Raw genomic sequence first — 9,478 nt, forward strand, 5'->3', positions numbered from 1 at the left:
TATTCACACATGTATTACGATTTTCGGATAACACAATTATAGCATGAATAAAGACAATTATCATGAACAAGGAAATATAATAATAATGCTTTTATTATTGCCTCTAGGGCATATTTCCAACAGTCTCCCACTTGCACTAGAGTCAATAATCTAGTTACATTGTGACGAATCGAACACCCATGGAATTCTGGTGTTGATCATGTTTTGCTCTAGGGAGAGGTTTAGTCAACGGATCTGCTACATTCAGGTCCGTATGTACTTTACAAATATCTATGTCTCCATCTTGAACATTTTCACGAATGGAGTTGAAGCGACGCTTGATGTGCCTTGTCTTCTTGTGAAACCTGGGCTCCTTGGCAAGTGCAATAGCTCCAGTGTTGTCACAGAAAAGTTTGATTGGCCCCGACGCATTGGGTATGACTCCTAGGTCGGTGATGAACTCCTTCACCCATATTGCTTCATGTGCTGCCTCCGAGGCTGCCATGTACTCCGCTTCACATGTAGATCCCGCCACGACGCTTTGCTTGCAACTGCACCAGCTTACTGCCCCACCATTCAAAATATACACATATCCGGTTTGTGACTTAGAGTCATCCAGATCTGTGTCGAAGCTAGCGTCGACGTAACCCTTTATGACGAGCTCTTCGTCACCTCCATAAACGAGAAACATTTCCTTAGTCCTTTTCAGGTACTTCAGGATATTCTTGACCGCTGTCCAGTGTTCCTTGCCGGGATTACTTTGGTACCTTCCTACCAAACTTACGGCAAGGTTTACATCAGGTCTGGTACACAGCATGGCATACATAATAGAACCTATGGCTGATGCATAGGGGATGACGCTCATCTCTTCTATATCTTCTGCCGTGGTTGGACATTGAGCTGAGCTCAATTTCATACCTTGTAACACAGGCAAGAACCCCTTCTTAGATTGATCCATATTGAACTTCTTCAATATCTTATCAAGGTATGTGCTTTGTGAAAGACCTATGAGGCGTCTCGATCTATCTCTATAGATTTTGATGCCTAATATATAAGCAGCTTCTCCAAGGTCCTTCATTGAAAAACTCTTATTCAAGTAGGCCTTGATGCTGTCCACGAGTTCTATATCATTTCCCATCAATAGTATGTCATCTACATATAATATGAGAAATGCTACAGAGCTCCCACTCACTTTCTTGTAAACGCAGGCTTCTCCATAAGTCTGCGTAAACCCAAACGCTTTGATCATCTCATCAAAGTGAATGTTCCAACTCCGAGATGCTTGCACCAGCCCATAAATCGAGCGTTGGAGCTTGCACACCTTGCCAGCATTCTTAGGATCGACAAAACCTTCCGGCTGCATCATATAAAATTCTTCCTTAAGGAAACCATTAAGGAATGCCGTTTTGACGTCCATTTGCCATATCTCATAATCGTAGAATGCGGCAATTGCTAACATGATTCGGACGGACTTTAGCTTCGCTACCGGTGAGAAAGTCTCATCGTAGTCAACCCCTTGAACTTGTCGATAACCCTTAGCGACAAGTCGAGCTTTATAGATGGTCACATTACCATCCGCGTCTGTCTTCTTCTTAAAGATCCATTTATTTTCTATGGCTCGCCGTTCAACGGGCAAGTCAGTCAAAGTCCATACTTCATTTTCATACATGGATCCTATCTCGGATTTCATGGCTTCTAGCCATTTGTCGAAATCCGGGCCCGCCATCGCTTCTTCATAGTTCGAAGGTTCACCATTGTCTAACAACATGATTTCCAAGACAGGGTTGCCGTACCACTCTAGTGCGGAACGTGTCCTTGTGGACCTTCGAATTTCAGTAGGAGCTTGATCAGAAGTATCTTGATCATTATCATTAACTTCCTCTCTAGTCGGTGCAGGCACCTCAGAAACATTTTCTTGAGTTGCGCCATTTTCCGGTTCAAGAGGTAATACTTCATCAAGCTCTACTTTCCTCCCACTTACTTCTTTCGAGAGAAACTCTTTCTCCAGAAAGAGTCCGTTCTTGGCAACAAAGATCTTGCCTTCGGATCTTAGGTAGAAGGTATACCCAATAGTTTCTTTAGGGTATCCTATGAAGACGCATTTTTCCGACTTGGGTTCGAGATTCTCAGGTTGAAGTTTCTTGACATAAGCATCGCATCCCCAAACTTTTAGAAACGACAGCTTAGGTTTCTTCCCAAACCATAATTCATACGGTGTCATCTCAACGGATTTCGACGGAGCCCTATTTAAAGTGAATGCAGCAGTCTCTAAAGCATAGCCCCAAAAAGATAGCGGTAAATCGGTAAGAGACATCATAGATCGCACCATATCTAATAGAGTGCGATTACGACGTTCAGACACACCGTTACGCTGAGGTGTTCCAGGCGGCGTGAGTTGTGAAACTATTCCACATTTTCTTAAGTGTGTGCCAAATTCGTGACTCAAGTATTCTCCTCCACGATCTGATCGTAGAAACTTGATTTTCCTGTCACGTTGATTTTCAACCTCACTCTGAAATTCCTTGAACTTTTCAAAGGTTTCAGACTTGTGTTTCATTAAGTAGATATACCCATATCTACTTAAATCATCAGTGAGCGTGAGAACATAACGATAGCCACCGCGAGCCTCAACACTCATTGGACCGCACACATCAGTATGTATGATTTCCAATAAGTTGGTTGCTCGTTCCATTGTTCCTGAGAACGGAGTCTTGGTCATCTTACCCATGAGGCATGGTTCGCACGTGTCAAATGATTCATAATCAAGAGACTCTAAAAGTCCATCTGCATGGAGCTTCTTCATGCGTTTGACACCTATGTGACCAAGGCGGCAGTGCCACAAGTATGTGGGACTATCATTATCAACCTTACATCTTTTGGTACTCACATTATGAACATGTGTAGTATTACGTTCGAGATTCATAAAGAATAAACCATTCACCATAGGAGCATGACCATAAAACATATCTCTCATATAAATAGAACAACCATTATTCTCGAATTTAAATGAGTAGCCATCTCGAATTAAACGAGATCCCGATACAATGTTCATGCTCAAAGCTGGCACTAAATAACAATTATTAAGGTTTAAAACTAATCCCGAAGGTAGATATAGAGGTAGCGTGCCGACGGCGATCACATTGACCTTGGAACCATTCCCGACGCGCATCGTCACCTCGTCCTTTGCCAGTTTCCGCTTATTCCGCAGCCCCTGCTTTGAGTTACAAATGTGAGCAACTGCACCGGTATCAAATACCCAGGAGCTACTACGGACACTAGTAAGGTACACATCAATTACATGTATATCACATATACCTTTTGTTTTGCCGGCCTTCTTGTCTGCTAAGTATTTAGGGCAGTTCCGCTTCCAGTGACCGCTTCCCTTGCAATAAAAGCACTCAGTCTCGGGCTTGGGTCCATTCTTTGGCTTCTTCCTGGCAGCTTGCTTGCTGGGCGCGGCAACCTCCTTGCCGTCCTTCTTGAAGTTCTTTTTACCCTTGCCTTTCTTGAACTTAGTGGTTTTATTGACCATCAACACTTGATGTTCCTTCTTGACTTCTACCTCCGCTGATTTCAGCATTGAGAACAACTCAGGAATGGTCTTTTGCATCCCCTGCATGTTGAAGTTCATCACAAAGCTCTTGTAGCTTGGTGGGAGCGACTGGAGGATTCTGTCAATGACCGCATCATCCGGGAGATTAACTCCTAGCTGAGACAAGCGGTTATGTAACCCAGACATAGTGAGTATGTGCTCACTGACAGAACTATTTTCCTCCATCTTACAGCTGAAGAACTTATCGGAGACTTCATATCTCTCGATCCGGGCATGAGCTTGAAAAACCATTTTCAGCTCTTCGAACATCTCATATGCTCCATGTCTCTCAAAACGCTTTTGGAGCCCCGGCTCTAAGCTGTAAAGCATGCCGCACTGAACGAGGGAGTAGTCGTCAACACGTGTCTGCCAAGCGTTCATAACGTCTTGGTTCTGTGGGACGGGAGCTTCACCTAGAGGTGCTTGTAGGACATAATCTTTCTTGGTAGCTATGAGGATGATCCTCAGGTTCCGGACCCAGTCCGTATAGTTGCTGCCATCATCTTTCAGCTTGGTTTTCTCTAGGAACGCGTTGAAGTTGAGGACTACGTGGGCCATTTGATCTACAAGACATATTGTAAAATATTTTAGACTAAGTTCATGATAATTAAGTTCATCTAATCAAATTATTAATGAACTCCCACTTAGATTAGACATCCCTCTAGTCATCTAAGTATTACATGATCCGAGTTAACTAGGCCGTGTCCGATCATCACGTGAGACGGACTAGTCAACATCGGTGAACATCTTCATGTTGATCGTATCTTCTATACGACTCATGCTCGACTTTTCGGTCTTCTGTGTTCCGAGGCCATGTCTGTACATGCTAGGCTCGTCAAGTCAACCTAAGTGTTTGCATGTGTAAATCTGTCTTACACCCGTTGTATGTGAACGTCTGAATAAAACACCCGATCATCACGTGGTGTTTTGAAACAGCGAACTGTCGCAACAGTGCACAGTTAGGGGGAACACTCTTTGAAATTATTATGAGGGATCATCTTATTTACTACCGTCGTTCTAAGTAAACAAGATGCAAAACATGATAAACATCACATGCAATCAAATAATAAACGTGACATGATATGGCCAATATCACATAGCTCCTTTGATCTCCATCTTGGGGCTCCATGATCATCTTGTCACCGGCTTGACACCATGATCTCCATCATCATGATCTCCATCATCGTGTCTCCATGAAGTTGCTCGCCAACTATTACTTCTACTACTATGACTAACGCGTTTAGCAATAAAGTAAAGTAATTTACATGGCGTTTCTCAATGACACGCAGGTCATATAAAAGAATAAAGACAACTCCTATGGCTCCTGCCGGTTGTCATACTCATCGACATGCAAGTCGTGATTTCTATTACAATAGCATGAACATCTCATACATCACATATAGATCATTCATCATTCATCACAACTTTGGCCATATCATATCACAAACCACTTGCTGCAAAAAACAAGTTAGACGTCCTCTAATTGATGTTGCAAGTTTTACATGGCTGAATTTAGGGTTCTAGCAAGAACGACTTCTTACCTACGTTAAAGCCACAACGTGATTTGTCAACTTCTATTTACCCTTCATAAGGACCCTGTTCATCGAATCCGCTCCAACTAAAGTGGGAGAGACAGACACCCGCCAGCCACCTTATGCAACTAGTGCATGTTAGTCGGTGGAACCGGTCTCACGTAAGCATACGTGTAAGGTTGGTCCGGGCCGCTTCATCCCACAATGCCGCTGAATCAAGAAAAGACTAGTAGTGGCAAGAAAGTTGACAAATCTACGCCCACAACAAATTGTGTTCTACTCGCGCAAGAAGAACTACGCATAGACCTAGCTCTGAAACCACTGTTGGGGAACGTTGCAGAAAACAAAAATTTTCCTACTCGTTTCACCAAGATCCATCTAGGAGTTCATCTAGCAACGAGTCATCGGATGCATCTACATACCTTTGTAGATCGCGTGCGGAAGCGTTCAAATAACGGTGATGATGTAGTCGAACATGACGTGATCCAAATCACCGATGACCAAGCGCCGAACGGACGGCACCTCCGCGTTCAACACACGTACGGGACGGGAGACGTCTCCTCCTTCTTGATCCAGCAAGGGGGAAGGAGAGGTTGATGAAGATCCAGCAGCACGACGGCGTGGTGGTGGATGCAGGGCGTCACAGTAGCAGGGCTTCGCCTATACTACGAGAGAGAGACGTAACGGGGAGAGAGGGAGGCGCCAGGGGCTGGTGTATGAAGTCCCTCCTATCCCCCACTATATATAGGGGTGCTAGGGGGGGCGCCGGCCCTAGGAGATGGAATCTCCTAGGGGGGGCGGCGGCCAAGGGTGGGGGGCTTGCCCCCCAAGCAAGGGGGCGCCCCCTTTAGGGTTTCCCCTCAACCCTAGCCGCATGGGCCCTAGGGGAGTGGCGCCCCAGCCCACTTTGGGCTGGGTTCCCTCCCACTTCAGCCCATGGGGCCCCCCGGGATAGGTGGCCCCACCCGGTGGACCCCCGGGACCCTTCCGGTGGTCCCGGTACAATACCGGTGACCCCGAAACTTGTCCCGATGGCCGAAACAGCACTTCCTATATATAATTCTTTACCTCCGGACCATTCCGGAACTCCTCGTGACGTCCGGGATCTCATCCGGGACTCCGAACAACATTCGGGTTACTGCATATTACATATCTTCACAACCCTAGCGTCACCGAACCTTAAGTGTGTAGACCCTACGGGTTCGGGAGACAAGCAGACATGACCGAGACGACTCTCCGGTCAATAACCAACAGCGGGATCTGGATACCCATGTTGGCTCCCACATGCTCCACGATGATCTCATCGGATGAACCACGATGTCGAGGATTCAATCAACCCCGTATGCAATTCCCTTTGTCAATCGATATGTTACTTGCCCGAGATTCGATCGTCGGTATCCCAATACCTCGTTCAATCTCGTTACCGGCAAGTCACTTTACTCGTACCGTAATGCATGATCCCATGACCAGACACTTGGTCACTTTGAGCTCATTATGATGATGCATTACCGAGTGGGCCCAGTGATACCTCTCCGTCATACGGAGTGACAAATCCCAGTCTTGATCCATGTCAACCCAACAGACACTTTTGGAGATACCCGTAGTCTACCTTTATAGTGACCCAGTTACGTTGTGACGTTTGGTATACCCAAAGCACTCCTACGGTATCCGGGAGTTACACGATCTCATGGTCTAAGGAAAAGATACTTGACATTGGAAAAACTCTAGCAAACGAACTATACGATCTTGTGCTATGTTTAGGATTGGGTCTTGTCCATCACATCATTCTCCTAATGATGTGATCTCGTTATCAATGACATCCAATGTCCATAGTCAGGAAACCATGACTATCTGTTGATCAATGAGCTAGTCAACTAGAGGCTTACTAGGGACATGTTGGTGTCTGTTATTCACACATGTATTACGATTTTCGGATAACACAATTATAGCATGAATAAAGACAATTGTCATGAATAAGGAAATATAATAATAATGCTTTTATTATTGCCTCTAGGGCATATTTCCAACAAATTGTGCGTCGTGTCTGGGTCTAATACTTCCTATACGGTGGGTAACGCCACCACCAAATGTTCTATTTTGAAGTGTTTCACTCATGACGTTACCTTGTAATGTCTTCACATTTGGTTTGGCTTCGATCTCAACATATCTTCATGATTATCTTCACTATGTTGATTATATAGATATATATATATATATATTAGTGTTCTGTCCTCTATAGCATTCACTTATAGCTATGTCTTCATTTTTGAATCTTTTGAACTAAGTGAATGTGATCGGACCCTAACCTCTCTATGCTTTCTATATCAAATTCTATCTCTCCAAATCATATGCATTCTATTGAAACTGTCGAATGTCTTCTCTGCGTCCTTGTCAGCAGAAGATACAGAGACAACCATTAAGTCTGTTTTCAATGCTCATTCCTCCACATGAAGTAGGAACGACCACCCGACAATCAAGGCGTGCGTGGGACGTGGAACAAACCCCAAAATTCCGCATAATGGCCACGTGTTCCTCAGATGCGAATCGCCAGGGGCACCTGTGTAATAGCGCAGTGCCGCCCATGTACCTATAAATACACACTTCACAGCGGTCATTATCTCTTCTTCCACTCTCGCACGAACCCTAGCGCCACCGCTAGCCCTCGACGACGCCGGCGACGAAGCGCTTCGCTGCCGCAACCTCTCCGACGCTGTCTTCACACCGACCACGGACATCGTCCTCTCCGCCGTCGCCGTAGGTGTCCTCCATCGCCAAGTTAGGGCATGGAAGATCGAACTGCTCGGCCTCATCTTCCACTTCGTCTAGCAGTTCTTAGTCTGGTAAATAAAACTTCCTTTTTATAGCACCGTTGATCCTATGGATTTTTCACTTTCTACCACAAGTAGTTTCTATTCACACAAGTTAGATCTCTCTCATACTGCATCTCATAACATGCCTAGTATATTCACTTATGCTTCACAAAGTAGTTAGATTCCTCACTTGTACTGATCTATGGATTCGTACAAATCTGGAACCAACTCCTTATCTATGAGTGAATGTCTTCGCAAAATGAGGTCAATGCCTTCTAAACTGATTTATCTTCAAAATCTTCTGAGAATGCATATGACCTCTTCCCCTTCCCTCGCACCTTAATGCTGTCACAGGTACATGTCCGTGGGAGAATCCTTTGGTTCTCATAGTCTGCATTCATTTGCAGAATTCTTACAGCATCACATTAATTCTCCCGAAGCCAGTTCCTGTTGGTCCAGCAAGCGAAAACCTTTGAAGCCTTTGAACGTGTTGAAGCCTTTCAAGTTAAAGTTTATGGCTTCAGAGAAAGCAGCAAGGAAGGGTGGCAGAAAGCGTCGTGGAGAAACATCCAGAGATCTGCTAGATGAACTCTCAGAACTATACAAGACAGATCCTGAAGAGGATTACAATCAGCGCAAGACCCGAATCCAATGGATTCGAAGATATTGGGCAGAACAATGGTTAAAATACCGATTTGTAACTCAAGAATATGCTGAGAAAAATGCCATCAAGAGACCATGGGGAGACATCCAATACAAGAATCTTCTACCCAGGTCCAGAGATGAAGCCATTGCTCAAGGCTTCTATCCCTGCATGGTCCGTGGGCCACAGCCAGCTGATGCACACCCATCGTCACTACTATGGTGTCGTGACGACAATCTGTTCAAGCGCAACTTCCACTTTGCCCAGAACTCAGCGAAGTAGAACAAGAAGACTTTGGGGCTAGACTTCAACCCTGCTCCCTCAGCACCAAGGGCAGATGGCACACGAGATGCAGAACCCAATGTCATTGGTCCTTTCTCCAACCTTGAAGGCCTCATCACCCGCATCTTAGTTCAAGGGACTGCAGTGAATGAGCCTACAGCTGACGTTGAATCAGAAGAAGCTCCTGCAGTGCCGAAGACAAAGAAGATGAAGAAGCCTAAAGCTTCAAAGCCTGCCCCCTCACCAAAAATCTCAAGGGCGCAGCCACTGGCAACTGCACCTCCTGAAGACAGTGTGCAGTCCGAAGACTTATCTCGCATCTCCAAGCCCCAGAAAGTCAAGATGCCTCTGCCTCACACCGGACAAGAGCTAACTGTTGCTGCCATTCTGCGTAATGACGACATTGATCTGTCCAGTGATGAAGATCTAGCAGATGACGCTCTTGAGCAACTCATCAAGAGCAAAGAAGAAGCAGAAATCTTCAATGATCTGCCTCTCTTTGATGTGACCATCATCCACAACTTCATTGACGAGTGGTTTGACACACCAAACATCAGCTTTGAAGATCTGTAGCTACCAATTGGCCTCAGTGTCACCTTCCAAGGCGCCATTGCTTCAGAACTCGCTATTGCCCAGCGCA

This window comes from Triticum urartu, chromosome 7 (assembly GCF_003073215.2).
Source record: "Triticum urartu cultivar G1812 chromosome 7, Tu2.1, whole genome shotgun sequence".
NCBI classification, from domain to species: domain Eukaryota; kingdom Viridiplantae; phylum Streptophyta; class Magnoliopsida; order Poales; family Poaceae; genus Triticum; species Triticum urartu.